The sequence below is a fragment of the Dermacentor variabilis genome, chromosome 2, assembly GCF_050947875.1.
Source record: "Dermacentor variabilis isolate Ectoservices chromosome 2, ASM5094787v1, whole genome shotgun sequence".
NCBI classification, from domain to species: domain Eukaryota; kingdom Metazoa; phylum Arthropoda; class Arachnida; order Ixodida; family Ixodidae; genus Dermacentor; species Dermacentor variabilis.
In genome coordinates this window covers 91114750-91130256 of record NC_134569.1, presented here as the reverse complement: position 1 = coordinate 91130256, position 15507 = coordinate 91114750, and positions in this window count along the sequence as shown.

Here is a 15507-nt window from a genome sequence, read left to right as displayed (position 1 = left end):
AAAACGCCTGTAGAAACGCTGAATGTGGGGCGGCCTTAAGGGGCGTGCTGTCAACTGAGACACGCTCGTCAACATTGATACCGCTACAAAAAATTTCCCTGTTAAAGAATAGCAGAGAGAACAGAGTAAAAAAGAAAGTACATATGTATTGAGGGCGAAGCATCGATTGCGATGGGAAATTAGTACACAGCTATACCAAGTAACGATAGATAGTAGCTTTATCGGCCATATAAACTCGTAAACATTCGCTTACTAACTAAATTATTATAACAAGCACGGCGTCGCGCGTGCACGCGTACACTGGCAAATATTAACACATCTCACTCGATGAGCGCGGACACTCGCTGTCAAAACGCTGGCGTGAGGTGATGATGGTGATAAACTTTATTGAAAGGGGGGAGGGGAAGGAAGAGCGGCAGCAGCAGCTAGCGAATAAAGCCCCTTAAACTTCTTTTACTAGCGAATTGATAATCCTGCTCCCTCTCGCTTCAACGCGAACTAAGCGGCGAGAACACAGTGCACACGAAGCTATAGACGAGAAAACCATGGCCAGGCGGCGCTACTGCGCCTCCTGACATAAAGCTCCTTAAACTTCGTAAAGTAGTGCCACGCTTTGAAGAACGCCGCCTCCTCCTCCAGCGCTCTGGCCGAAGCCGACGCCGCGTCGCTATTGGCCTAATGGCATCACGTGGCCCCTTGCGCCGGCTTCGTTTGTTTACAGTCGCGCTTCAGTGCCATCTTTGCTCGTGAAGCGGCGCTTGTTGGCGGCATTCCTTCCGTTCCTATTCTGTGTTGTTTTGATCTTGTGAACGCCTTGAAGGATGTTTTGTGGCAAGTGCGACTTCGCTTCACGTCATTTTCTGTTACCATGACCGGCTGCGCGTTTGGATGCCAATACAGTCTTAGCAAAGGCAAGAATATGTTCGCGATACCGTCCGGTAAGCGCAACGCGTTAAGAAGAAAGACACGGCTTCACCGAATCGGAAGGGAGAACTTCCGACCAACTTCCTCCGCGCGACTATGTGATGTAAGTTGTGGCTCTCTCAGAGTATTGTATGTGCCAGGCTTGCGTATTGTGCTGCGGGCAATAACGTAGTAGATATTGCACAGTTCACTGTGCATGTTGTCATTTGTACGCACGCTTTAACATGATTTTTACGCAACGTCTGCTTTGCTTATATGCGCACTACGTGGTCGTGTTAGTCATATTTGGTGCGCTTAATCGTTTTTAACGCCAACCGGCTTGAGTTCGCGGGCACGCGAGGTTGCGTACGATAACGTGATTACGAAATTTGTAAGATTCAGCGCAGTCCTTTTGATAAAATTTCAGTCTCGATCATGAAAGCGCCTCAGGAGAGCAACTCTCTGCCTCTTGTGGTTACTTACTAGCCTTCTTTAGATAGACTAGCTTTGTTTGCCACATTTGTTCGTGTTCCTCGTTGGCGGTCGCCCGGTGGATTTGCGATACAGAGGCACCGATGAAAAGCGTGCGTGCTCTCCCAAAACCGTGTTACGCGGTGCGTTCGTCGTCGAGCGACCGCATCATAGGTAATTGAGACGTATGTGCTAATTCGCGTGAGCTTTAAAGTGTGCGAAGCTTAAGATACGGCGGTGGAGCACTCGCAAAGAAAACGTGCGGTCGCCCGCCCGTTCCCTGGCTGGTTTAGTCGTCGTTCGTGCTTAGTCGTTTGCTCGTTCGTTCGCACGCTCGTTTAGTCGTTTGCTCACTCGTTTAGTTCGCGCGCTCATATACTCGTTCGCTTGCTCGTCTATGCCACTATTAGTTTCTACAGTCATTATGCCTAATTGAGACGCGCTTGCTGTAGGACTCTTAGGCTGGTGCGTTTATTTACGCAATGAGACAATAAATGGTGCACACGGACTTGTGACTGCAAAGGCAAATCTGTAATGCATCTATGTGAAAATAAACTGTTAACTTGCAACTCGAATGCCGTTTCATATCATTTTAACCTATGGATAAAACATCATTTCACTTGCTGCAATTTCGACCGCGTCATGGCGGGGGGATTCTTTGCGCGATCATGACTTCACTAATAAAGTCATGTCTCGCAAATGTTACTTCGAAGGGAGTGCAACCGTCCTGAATGCATGCACCTCAGTGCAACTCGGTTCGCGACAAGTACGTCACTTAGTAAACGGACGAACCAACGCACGATGAAGGGTTATTCGTGATAAGTCATTAACCTGAAAAAATTACTGAAGGCCACAGCGGTCTTGTTTGAGATTGAGTCAAGCATTGTTATCGCGCTCCCGCTTCGCGCACGAATGCTAAAAACTCATTTTATTTTCTTGTGTACGCACAGTCCCGACTCGATGATCGGCCGCGGTATTTCTGTCGGCGTTGAGACACGAGAAACATAATGACCAGCGCCCACCTCTGAGGCTTTGCGCGCGTTTAGATTGGCAAGCACGCACGTTGGCGGCACTGTAGCTTGTAATACACTTTCGAACCTCCAGAGCAATGATCTCCGTCAGCCTTTGTACGTCATAGCTCATACGCGCCGCGAATTCACATGGTAAGGGCGGCGCGGATTCTTTAGGCTGAGGGCTTGCTGGAAGCCAAGAGGTTGTCATTCGATGGTAAACGTGTTATTACAACCATTCGCAACAAGATCTTGCGACACGCCCTTGACAAATGTTGCGTACCTAATTGTAGGGCACGCGATACATTCGCAGTCGGCAATGCACAGCGTTAACACTCCATACTTTTTTAAGAAATAGTTATCAAAAAATGAAACAAAAGCTGCCGTTACCGAAGTTGTACAAGCATCCGAATAGAAATTCTATGCTGCACACGAAGTTACGCGGAACTGGAAAGCCAACGTGAACGCCTAAAGAGCACTGCCTTGCTATGCGTGCATTCACTCTGCGAAAGGTCGTCTGCTGCGCTCGAGCATCGTAGGCGGCGCCATGGTCGAGGAGTGAGCGTGAAAGAGAGGAGAAACGAGGAGGAGTGAAGGCGGAGGAGGAGAGTGGCACTACTTTACGAAGTTTTAGGGGTTTTATCCTGACAGCGCCCCAATGTGGAAACGCCAAGCAGCGCGGTCGCGTCGTGGCGCAGTCTCCGCTTTGTTTACATTGTGCCGTCCGCGCTTTTCTTCGCTGCTCGTTCTCACGGCGCTCCGTTTTCGACGGCGGCAGATCGCCTGCTTGCGCAACAGCGATGCAAAGATTGCCGTGCGGTTTCAAGAAGGTTGCCGACGCCGACAGCTTTTTTTCGCGGCGGCAACCTCACGATAGGGGAGCGTCTGCTTCCGAACGTGTACGGCGTTGAACAAATTGTGGACGGTGATGTGAGAGTGAAAGCCAAGTGCGTGTCACAGGTGTCCGACAAGATCGTTGACGACGTCGAGTTGGAGGTACGCACCATGTTCAGAAATTTAGCCACCTTTATTTCAATTACAACATAAGTCACACTGGCAGCAGGAACTTCTGTTGTCATACTACTCGATGACTGCAGATCCATTGGGCTGCTTCTCGACGGTTCCGTCACTTCACAAAGGCATGTTCTGGAGTCTGTTTAACACGTGTCTTGCTGCTGCTCAAGAGCTGTGTCGCTGCAGCACGAAAGCAAATGTCCCGGTGGTGCTGACTGCTGAGAAGATTGTTGTGATTGCCATTGGTCTGTTTGGCGCCGCTTCCATCTGCATCGCATATAAATGAAACAGTATGTGTGCCTATTTGTTGTGGGGATTAAATTACTCCCATTATTATGTTTGCAAAGGTAACGTTCCTGTGATTGTGTGCATATATTATTCTACAAGAGTGGTACCACTACAAGTTATGATACTTGCACACTTAGATACTTAGAAAGCATGGGCAAACAACAAACATAACGCGCACGTCTCGAGCGGCTGCTTTCCGATCTGCCGCTTCCCGACGCACGCGACGACCGCGGCTTGCATTAAATACGGTCTGCTACCACACAAAAGTAGCGTGCGGCCCCTTTCGTGTTACCTGCACTACTAGTAATTTAAGTTGCAGCGTTTGGAAAAGGGAAATAATTCTCTTGAGCTCGTCCATGCCGATCGCGAGGGAAGGCACAGTGCAATAAAATAAATTCGGGGGTTCTCAGTGCCATAACCACGCCAAAACCACGAAATCATTATGAGGCCCGCTGTAATGGGGAGTCTCAAGAATAATTTTAACCTCTGGAGGTTCCTTAACGTGCATAAAAATCAAAGCACACGGTAACAAGGGTGTTCTTGCATTTTGCCCCTATCGAGATGCGGCCGCCGTGGCTGGGAATCGAGCACGCGTCGTAGAGCTTAGCGGCGCAACACGCATGCATTTACCGCTAACAAACGGCGGATGCCATCACAATTCAACAACGCGACACGACTAAACAAACGGCCGTGCACTAAAAACAGGCATATGACTATTCCGCTTTCAAGATATTACACGCGAATGGGAAAGTATGAGACTTACTTGACTCGGCGCACTGCAGTTATCCATGCTTGTCGTCTGTCCTTCTCGTACCACTTCCCAGGAAATCTGTAGAACTTCACGGGCGGCGTACGACCTTTCGTGTTTTCGAGGCTGCTGTGGCAATCAACAACACATCAGTATTGCGTGCCACCTTTCCTGGCTGATGAGGTCGCACTCGGCATCGCAAAAACCACGCGCACGAGCGCTCCCGCCGTACTGAACACGGGCGCGTGCTAGCGCAGCGACGACCCTCGGAACTTCCTTCGGTCCGCTAGGGGAGCATTCGGCGCTGGTGCCGCGCGGGCAAACTTTAGGTTGCCCCGGTGCGCCTAGACGCTGTACTCATCGCAGATCCATTTCGAGATAGGGCCTACGTGGCAGCGCGCTACTGCGCCATAAGCAGCAGCCGCCGGAGTAGAATGCCTCCCCCTCCCTCCCTTCCTCACGATGCCTTGCTCGCGCGGGAAAACGGCGCCCTTCATCCCCACTTCCCTCCCTTTCGCACGCGAGATTGAGCCGCCATCGTCGGCTCACCCTCGCGCGCTTTCGCTCGCACATACAGCTCGCGGCGACGATGTTATCACCCTTGCACTTTATACGGCGCGTCACGGCTAGGTCGACAGCTGAAAGGCGCCTGCATGGTGCGTTCATATAATGTTATCACAATAAAATTTTGGTGCAGTTAAAAAAAAAACGCCTGGTATCTTTCACTGCGATTGGAGCACCCTACAACTACGCAGACAACCATCTTGAATTGAAAAAAAGTCGAAGTTTCGCCAGAAAGACGAAGCATCGATTGCGATAGCACATTAGTAGACAGCTATGTAAGGTAAGGATAGTAGTTTTATCGCAGTCAGCGAAGTGACCTTCGTGCGGTCTAACGCTTCAATGCAATAACGGCGAGAACACAGCAAGCACAAATGTATGAGCCGTCTGTAGATCCCTTTCGTAGCGCTAAACAGTCCTTTAATACCGAACTATACCCAAGATCCTCAACAGTGACACAATAAAGTTCTGGAAAATAGTAAACCCTAGGAGCACTTATGCTATTACTTACAAACACAGTGAGTCAGTGACGCTGAGTGTGTTGAATATGTTAATGTTGCTTTTTCATCCGTATTCACAAATGAACCTGGCGTCACATATCACCTGCCCCTCCAACTACTGCACTTCCACCCTTGCCCTCTATAACATTCTCCAGTTCTGGTATTCTGGCCCTAATCGAAAATATGAAGTTCTCGTCATCAGCAATACCAAACTGTTAAAGAACACTAAACACATCACTGTTGAATATTTGTCATTGTTCACGCAGTCAATTTCTACAGGTATCGTGCCAAACCAGCGGAAAGAGGGGAAGGTTGTTCCAGCGTAGGAATCAGGCGACAAAAAATCTCCCCTTAAATATCGTCCCATTTTTCTAACCAGCGTACCATGTAAAATCATGGAGCATGTCATTCACTCCCAAATCATGAGCTTCTTGGACGCTAACAATTTTTTTACCCTTCACAACATGGCTTCCGCAGAGGCTTCTGCGAAACCCAGCTCACACTTTTCGTCCATGATCTACCTGCTAATCTTGGTCGTAATATCCAAACTGATGCCATTTTCTTGGATTTTGCAAAAGCATTTGACACATTACCTCACGCGCGTTTAATACTAAAGCTGGAGAGGCTAAATTTGCACCCTAACGTCCTCGCATGGATCAAGGAGTTTCTAACTATAATCGCTTGCAGTTTTTTTCCGTTAACAACCAAAATTATACCACCTTCGCTGTAGCTTCAGGATCTGTCCTTGGACCATTGTTGTTTCTTATCTATATTAATGACTTACCAGAGCATCTAACATATAACGTTCGCATGTTTGCCGACGATTGCGTCATTTATCGTACTGCGACTTACAAATCCCAGCAAGCAGCTCTTCAAAATGATCTTAATCGCGTTCAGGAGTGGTGTGAACAATGGCTCATGAAACCTAATGTTAATAAATGTAAACTTGTCTCCTAGCTTTCACCGTCGCCGACAACCCCTCGTATTTAACTACGTTATAATGTCCTCCATTGTTGAACTTGTACGATCTTATAAATACTTAACCGTTAGCAGCGATCTTTCCTGGTGTACTCAATCACTAACGTCATATCATCAGCAAACAGATCTCTATGATTTCTGAAACGTCACCTACGACATGCACCACGGCACGCTATGCTGCTAGCATGCAAATCGCTCATCAGGTCAAGGCTCGAGTATGCATCTCCAATCTGGCAGCCACATCAAACTTATCTAGCTAACGCAATTGAAGCCTTGCAGAATCGCGCTGTCAGATTCATCCATTATGACTACTCATTTAATTCCAGCGTAACTGCATTAAAACTTCAACTCGAACATTTCAACCTCACAACTCGTCGTCGGATCGCTAACATTTGCCTCTTTCATAAGGTATTTCAGAGTTCGTTAAATCGTCCTCTAAACCCACCCTCACGCATATACCACCACACTTGACATCCTTTTCATGCTGCCCGGCCACTAACCAGAAGAGCTACGTTTGTAGGCTCATTTTTTCCCCGAACAGCTATCGATTAAAACGGCCTTCCTCACAACGTTGCCACCGTCACATGCCCCTCGACGTTCGCAAGTACCGTGACATCTCATATGCAAGACTTGTGATCATCCCTTATATGTTACCGCACCCCTTATGTAATACCCCAAAAGGGGTCTTTAAGGAAATAAAACAAAACGAAACTAAGATAGGGTGCGCGGCCGTACAAAGTACGCACTTGTTGGCAGAGTTGAAGCCGGCCCCCCTCCTTCCTAAACTCCCTCCAGCGCTGCCTCCCCTCTTCCTCCATATACGGCACGCGATCGAGATTGAGCTGTGATGATCAGTCGCCCTTGCGCCTGGTCGCTAAATGTGCAGTTGCTGGCGGAGCATAACGCCGCCCCCCCCTCCCTCCACGACCTTTCGGGCGACTGAAGACGGCGCATTTGCTCTCCGCTTTTTTCCTTCGCGCGCGCCAGATTGAGCCGCGATCGCCGACTTCTCTCGCATGCTCTCACTCGAACATAGAGCATACGATGCGCGGCGACGGCGTTATCACCCTTAGAGTTTATGCGGAACGTCACGGCGACGACGACGGCAGAAATGCGCACGGAGTGTCCATATAATTGCTCGCAATAAAAATGCCCGCACGACGTCAACTGCATCTTTAGTATACCTTCTGCGGCAGTCAGTCGGCATTCCGTGGTCCATCGTGACGACGGATTGCAATCCCACGATTCCAAGCCGTTGCGTCGATGCAAGCTATGTATAGCTATGTGTCCGAAAGGTAAGAGCGCCAAAGATTTTTCAGAACTCTAAGAATGCAATCCGCATTCACTTTAGGGCGATCCACCAGACTCCACACCTAGCCTGTGTGGCCCATGGACTTACTCGCGAAGAAGCAACGCTGTTGCACCACATCAGAATCGACTCCGCTTACACCCGGGCTTGGTTATTCAAGACTGGACGATGCGCTTCCCCGCTCTGTGCCTTCCGCGGTGATATCGGCGACATCAAACATTTCATTTGGATATATGCCTGCAGTTTGACACAGAAAGAAAAGCGATGGTTGACAGCCCGCAAAGTGATGGTCTTTCGCAAAGGACCTTGGAAGACGTCGTTTTGCCCGGAGGGCCGGCGGCAATCGGTAAGAGTGCAACGACTGCTGACTGCCTTCGTGAGATACACGGAGCTCTTCGACATCTGATGATACGCATAGTGATACTCACAGGAGGCTCAGGCGGAACAATTGCCGGCTATATATGCCAGTCTAATCCCGCCTGTTTGCAACACCACCAGCCAGTCAACAGTCTAACCCAGTCTAACCCCGCTTGTACCCAGTCCACATCCTGAAGAGTGCGTATCACTGTTAGGCTTATGCAGTAATGAAGAAGCTGCCTTTATAGGATGAGTTACCTCCAGCCCAACTACGATTTACCCTATTCAAATACACACGAAATAATTCTGTAATCACAGCAGCCAGTGCCCGTTAACATTTTTATGTCTATATATAGATATCTCACTGGTCCTTTTTTTTCTTCAATTAACTTTTTTCGCTGTTTTCACATCATCTCATTGACTTGCATTGGAAGTAGCAAGCCCTGCATGTATAGTAGGGCTGATCCCCATCTTCATAGTTATTTAATTGAACTTTCTTTCTTTATTGAATAACACTACCGATGAATTTATTTAAATAAAATTTGCTTCATTTAACGGAGAAACATTGTTGTGCATATACTAATAGAGCAAAAACAAGGGAGAGACAGGTTAGACACAAGAGCACAGTGTTGACCAAGAATGTCGGGTGCAGTTGATGAATTCTGAGCTTTTACGTACATGTATCGGTGGGTGGCATGAGAATAAACAGTTGCTAGTAGCGTCCGTCCTTGTCCACTTCGTTCCTTTGTGTCCGTGTATCAACATGTGCCAATCTACTGTAACTATAACTCAATAAGACCAACTAGCCAAACAGTCAGTCCTCCCGAACAATAACTTGCCGCACACAAATTGCCCGACAGGACACACCAGGCGCTGTTGCGTAAGGACATATTGACAGTAGTTAATCCAGAGATAAGTTCGCGCCGAAAGGCCACAACAGTAACAAAAGATGTGTTTTCTTGGCGCAGCTGCGTCCTCTTTCCTCTTTATAGGACGCCCATCTATGTGTGAACACAGATTCCGAATGGATAGTTTACTTATAGTGCCTCATAGTACAGGCCTATAAAAACCATCGCCTCCGCAAGTGCGTTGCGTGTGAAATGTATAGGGAAGTTCTTTACCCCCTAGCTCTCCTGCCTGAAACTATAAGAAGAAGCGATGGCGCGGCGTAAGGTCCGTATAGCATGCGTGAACTTCTGCTCATAAGCAGCCAGTAGAAAGCAGCCGAGGGTCACGACGGCGATGTGGCAGGTTTTCTATTGGTGGCACAGAAGCAGCGGCATTCCCGCTTTCTTATTTCTCCCTCTATACTGAAGCCGTTTACAAATCGTCGACTTCTGTGTGCTATACGGGAGCGCGATCGTATCAGAATAGTCAATTAAGGTAAGTTCAGTGACTATCTGTATACTCTTGCTAAATTAAGCAGCTTACTGCTGAACACAAATTTAGTTTTTTCCGGTTCTTTCTCTCTTTTCTTTTTTTTTTTAATGTATACCCTGCAAAGCTTCAGCGCACCACCCTAAGTCCTCTCTCTGTAGCAATTGTTTGAAAATAGTTGTTCAAAGTTGGGACTAATGAGGTGACAGTGAGAGACGGAACCATCTGAGAATTAGGCCCACTGTAGATGTGCTTCTCATAATCTACCGGCGAAGAAGATAACCGACGCTCCGGTGAGGTGGAGATAGAGGGGTGCCCCAGGAGGCTGTTCTGTCTCCTGCATATACTGTTTAACCTGTTAATGAGTTCAGTTCCGCTGCGCCAGGGTGTGCATCTGTATTTGTATGCAGACGGCGTCACACTTTTCACGGCAGCGCGCGACATCGATTTCCTCTGCAAGCGTACATTTGTATTCTAGAGACGTGGCTTCGCAATCTTCATCTGTCACTAAACAAACAAAAGTGTCGTCCTTGTCTTCCCGCTTTCCGGGCCGATACAGTTATCAGTAGTATATAATCAGAGAATAGTTCGCCAGGTAGAGTCGCTTAAGTACCCGGGGATCACGCATGACGGGAAACTTAACTGGTGTTTTCACATAGACCACATTGCAACTAAAGGGACACGAGCCGTAGGTATACTACATATAATCAGTAACCAGCGTTCTTTTGTGCGAAGTGAAACGCTAATCATGATTTACCGTATGTATGGACCGATTGTGTAATTTTGCTGTGTTTTGTTTTCCGGAAGTGCAAAATATAGAATAAAACCACTTGTTCTTTTAGAGAGGGAAGGTCCTCGACTATGTTTAGGCTTTCCTAAATTTGTTGCTAATAATGTGTTATACCAGGAAGCGCGCCTACCTTCTTTTCACACGAGATTCCGCATGCTTATGGTTCAAACCTACTTAAATGCATTTATTTGCGAACCAAATTCATTTTTTGAGAACACGTGGCCACGGTTGCACACCCCACATGTTGCGTTTAATTATGCAGGCACAATTAGCACCTTTAAATTTTCGTATTCAGGAGCTCATTCCATTCGATAGTTCCACGTCGTCGGTCAAAATTTAATTTGCGGACATTTTTTTCCAATAACACTAAACTGCTACCCCCAACATATCTGAATGCCATTCTGTAAGACTATTTGGCCCATTTCGCAATAAACGTAGTAGCGACTGATGCTTAATTCCTCGCGTGATTAGAAGGCAGGCGTGGAAATCTACTCACCAGCCCTCGAGTGGACTTTTTCACTTCGCCTGCCAGATTATACAACAATTTTTCAGGCCGAACTTTTAACAATTGTTCTGGCTTTGCGAAAGTTAGTCCTTTATTCTACGAGAGAAGTTATTGTCGCATATTCGCAGCTTTGAACACATTTTATGCATTAGCTCCGCCCCGCTTTAGTTCTTTTAGTATGGATACCAGGGCACCAAGACATTAATCTTAATGAAAGAGCTGATTCTCTATTACGCGCCTCTTTAAATGGCCCGGTGATATATCAGGGCTATCGGCAACTGCGCATGCGCATGTCACTGCGGCTAGACAGAAACAGTTTTCTTTGACCCAAGACAGAAAAGCCTCTCATTAACGAAGTCTGCGGACGTGATGCGTTTGTTATTCTTGGAACCGACAATGGTGTCGTATACCCGACGATTCGAAGTGTCATTAACAAGGCTGCGTTGGTGTATCGCACCGCTTAACTTTTACTTGCAGAGATGCGGTCTGGCGGTAGCTCCTTTATGCTACCTCTGCAGTGAGGCGGAATCCATGGATCACATTTTAACGCGATAGCGTTAAGGACTCCCTGTCGCAGATAATCCGGCGTCGACGATGTCCGTATGCGAAAAATGATCCCGAACCACGCATCCCGATCCACGCAGGCCCTCCACGTGCCGCACAGGCGTTATTGAACTAACTGAAATTCTCAAAGTAAAATGCGTCAGAAAATTCGTAAAGTACGACTTGCACATAACATACAGACATGATAGCGTCGGATTATAACTTGAACTTACACCCGCCGTATAGTTGCTTAGTGGCTTTGGTGTTGCGCTGCTAAGCATGAGGTCGAATCCCGGCCACGGCGGCCGCATTTCGATGGGAGCGAAATGCAAAACACCCGTGTACTTAGATTTAGGTGCACGTTAAAGGACCCTTGCAGGTGGTCAAAATTAATACGGAGTTCCCGACTATACGGTGTGTCTCATAATCAGATCGTGCCTTTGGCCTGTAATGTAAACCCCCATAACTTATTAATTTTTGGTAATCTGAATATACGAGGAAGCATAATTCTGTTACGCGGAAACCCCCTTTCCAGCTGCTGTTTGCTGTCTGTATAGCCTATAGGAGCGGCGCGTCTCGCTCGGTTCCTTGCAACACCATCCAGAAGGCGCTCGCCTCCGCGCATCCGCGACAGCGGCGGCGCCCGCCATGGAGAAAGAAAAAGAACCAGAAAGCTCGCTTTTGTGCATAGCGTTCGCCACCAGCGTTTCCAGGAATACATTACTCTAAATTTTTTTTTCTGTCGTGGCGGCGGTTTTCAACTCAACGAAAAAGTTGTTTGGAAATTCCGCTTCGTAATCCAAGGTTGCCTTTACGCAGTACTATTATACTCTCACTTGAAGCATTGGTATTGCGATATACAGCCACAGGAACATTTGCCGAGTCATTTATAGTTACTTCTGCGACGCAAAACGATTACCCTATTAATGTATTCTATGCTGAAGTAGATGTAGAGCCCTAGACATTAGTGGCACCTACCCACTCTGGGGGATTGGCCAAGAACCGGGTAGTTCCACATAACAATAAGAAAAAAGAATGATAAAATAACTGTAAACAAAATTGGCGTATAGGTTACGAGGGTAACTAGGTAGATTCTGGCTTATGAATTTAATAGAATGTACGAATAAGTGAAAACAAAATAGAGCTAATATAATGGATTTTGTAGAATTATAATAAAACCTTAAGTTTTGATTTTTTTGTATAAATCTTTCGGAACCTGCAATAAAATCCTGGATAGCATTGCCAACCTTCCTGTCGCTGTGATCAAGAGTCGAGGACCCCAAAGATAGTAAATTTTGAACATTTAAGTCTAATATAAGAAGGTGGAACGGTGTTTCTAATGCCAAGCTTTTTCGCAGTTTAAAATATATTTGACAATCAATGAGAAAATTATCTATTGTTTCATGTTCCCCGCAAGAGGGGACAGTTCGGTCAGAGAGCCAGACCAGCTCTGAGTAGGTAAAAATTTAGAAATGGAATTCGGCAGCGTAGTCTAGTGATTGCGACTTCAAGTGCTCGCCTTTGTCAGAGTTTACTATCCCAATAATGTGGCAAGTGGTGAAAATCTCTAGAGTTTGTTAAAGAAGGGGCGTGGAATTCGCGCAGCGTCTTCTGCTTCGGAAATCTTGCCCCTATATGATGGAAGCTGATGCCGGTAGGATTTCAATTACTGAGCCATTTTTTTAGGGACGCTTTCGCCAACAAATCTGCCATATCGTTTAGAAATAGGCCCTTATGTCCTGGTGCCCAAATCAATCTAATTAAAGCTAAACGAGGAGGTACTGACGATTTGAAAGCTCGCAAAGCGTGGAAGTCATCAGAAGCAGTGTTGATGTATTTAGTTTTCAAATCACTAGAATTACAGCTAAAGAATTCTTCTAGAAAAATTGATACGATGTCTGGGAGGCGAAGAGAAACTTACTAATCGAGAATAGGAGAAAATATTCCGATTCCACACTTTTCTTCATATTATGAAGCGTCGGTGCCAATAACTGCCTTGATCGGTACGTGCAAAAAGTAATCATTTAAGATAGAGTTTAGCATGTGGTAAGATAGTGCCTTTTCATTTTTAGGGAACAAGTCATCGAACTGAACTTTAATGGAATTGGTGTTGCAACAAACAGGAGTCACCTCACAAATTTGAACGTTGAACTGATCTAGGAGAGTTTCTATAAAAATAATTTGAGGTGTGTGGAATCGCGGCCGATACAAGCCAAAAAAAAACAAACAAATCCGGCTGGGAAATAAAAACTATTTGTAAACGCCTTATATAGGATAATCATATAGCATTTAAAGTCATTGCACAGCTAATAATCGAAAACGCGTTACAAGAGAAGGGATCACATATGACTTCCAAGTATAAAACTTGATTCGCTACAAATGTACGTAGCCCTTAACATTGTCGCAAGGCCTAACTTTTCATAGGAAACGAAGTTCCACGTTTTTCACGTTTAAGTGTGTAAATTATTTGACAGTGCAGAGCACAATACGCACCCAAATTCCAATACCGGGCGAATACACATGCGGTAGGTTGATGATAGCGTTCTTCTTCGCTTTCCTGATCGACTGCAGCTCACCCTACGTAGCAAACCAACCGCACGCACACCCTTTGCTGCAATATATATCAATGTGCGCCTTCCAAAATAGAGAGCCGGCATATATCGCTCCAAGATACTTGACAGTCTCTGCTTGTGAGATGGCACCTAGATGATAAGAGAGAGAGAGAAATATATATAGTATCCTTTAATGGAAATGCGAGCACCGAGCATTTGTTAACGTTGAGACAGAGATGCATCGCATCAAGCGATATTTTCATAATAGACAGGTATGCCTGTAATACGTTACAAAGATTTTAGATGTCATTTGCGATGAGAAAAACGCTATGTCATCAACATACACCTAAGTATGGGCATTATCATGACGTGGGGTGGAGCTCATTAGCATATTAAATAAGACTGAAGAAAGTGCTGTCCCTTTGGAACGCCCGCGTCTTGTCTGCGCGTTGTTAGAAACGGCCTGCAGAGGTGCCGACATGCAGAGTTTTCTCAGCCAGCTGCAGCTGCGAGCGTGGCGAGCTTTCCCGAAGAGATTGTGGAAGCCTTCACCACCTGCCGCGGTGACTAGTTTCGTAGGGACGACGATGTGCCGCGTCAACACCCCCTCGACGCCGCTATGGCTAAACGCGATCGGCGGACCAACTATTGTTAGTGAAATCGCCAACACCTTCGACTGAAGCAGGAGGAATTCCTGGAAGGAGATGCTTTGCGGTGCCTTCTCATGAGCCTTTGAAGACTCCAGACAATGGAGAGCCGAGGCTGCCGCTGTACGAGGTCAGCTCGGGGATTAATAAGAGGCGCCTGCTCGGGCCAAGCACCGGGACCACGAGAACCCACTCTCCTCGACGTGGTCAGTAAAAACTGTGTGGAAGTGTGTCTAACCCTCCCCCTAAAAGGCGGGTCGACTACGATGACGTTGGATGCTGCGAATCGGCGGTGAACTGCCGTTTTCCCTCCCCTAGGGATCTAGGGAGGACAGAGTGTTTATAAGCAGCTGTTGTCGGCTGCTAGACAGTGCTCGTGAGCGGTGTGCTTGTGCTCGTGAGCAGTGTGCTGGGTGTGTTTGGAGCTTCGTGCTCGTGTGCTGTATGCTTCATCTTGCGGGCTCCATTTGGGAGTCACGCTAGACTGTCGAAATGTATCTCTTGTTTTAATGTAAATATGTAAATAAATCACGTAGCGCGTAGTTCCTCCCGAGTTCCTCCCTACGACCTTCAACTCCGACGACTGGATGCCAGCGGTAAGATAATCCTACAACTCTTACAACGGGTCATAACAGCTAGGCAATCACGTATGGATACCCACCGCGCTATTCTCGAATTAGGTGCGACTTTAAGCAAATTTTAAGCAAATTTTAAGCATGAGGGCGCATTAATATGTGACTGGCTTCAATATGTATAATCGCACTTCAAAAGTAGTCTAAGCTAAGACGACTGTGAGCAATATACCGTTGTTATTGTTGGTGTAAGGTGTACCATTCTATTTTAAACGTTTCGTTCAAGTCCGTAGCACGTACCAACTATATTTCGGGAGGGGGAAGTCTCTCTCTCTCTCTCTCTTTATATATATATATATATATATATATATATATATATATA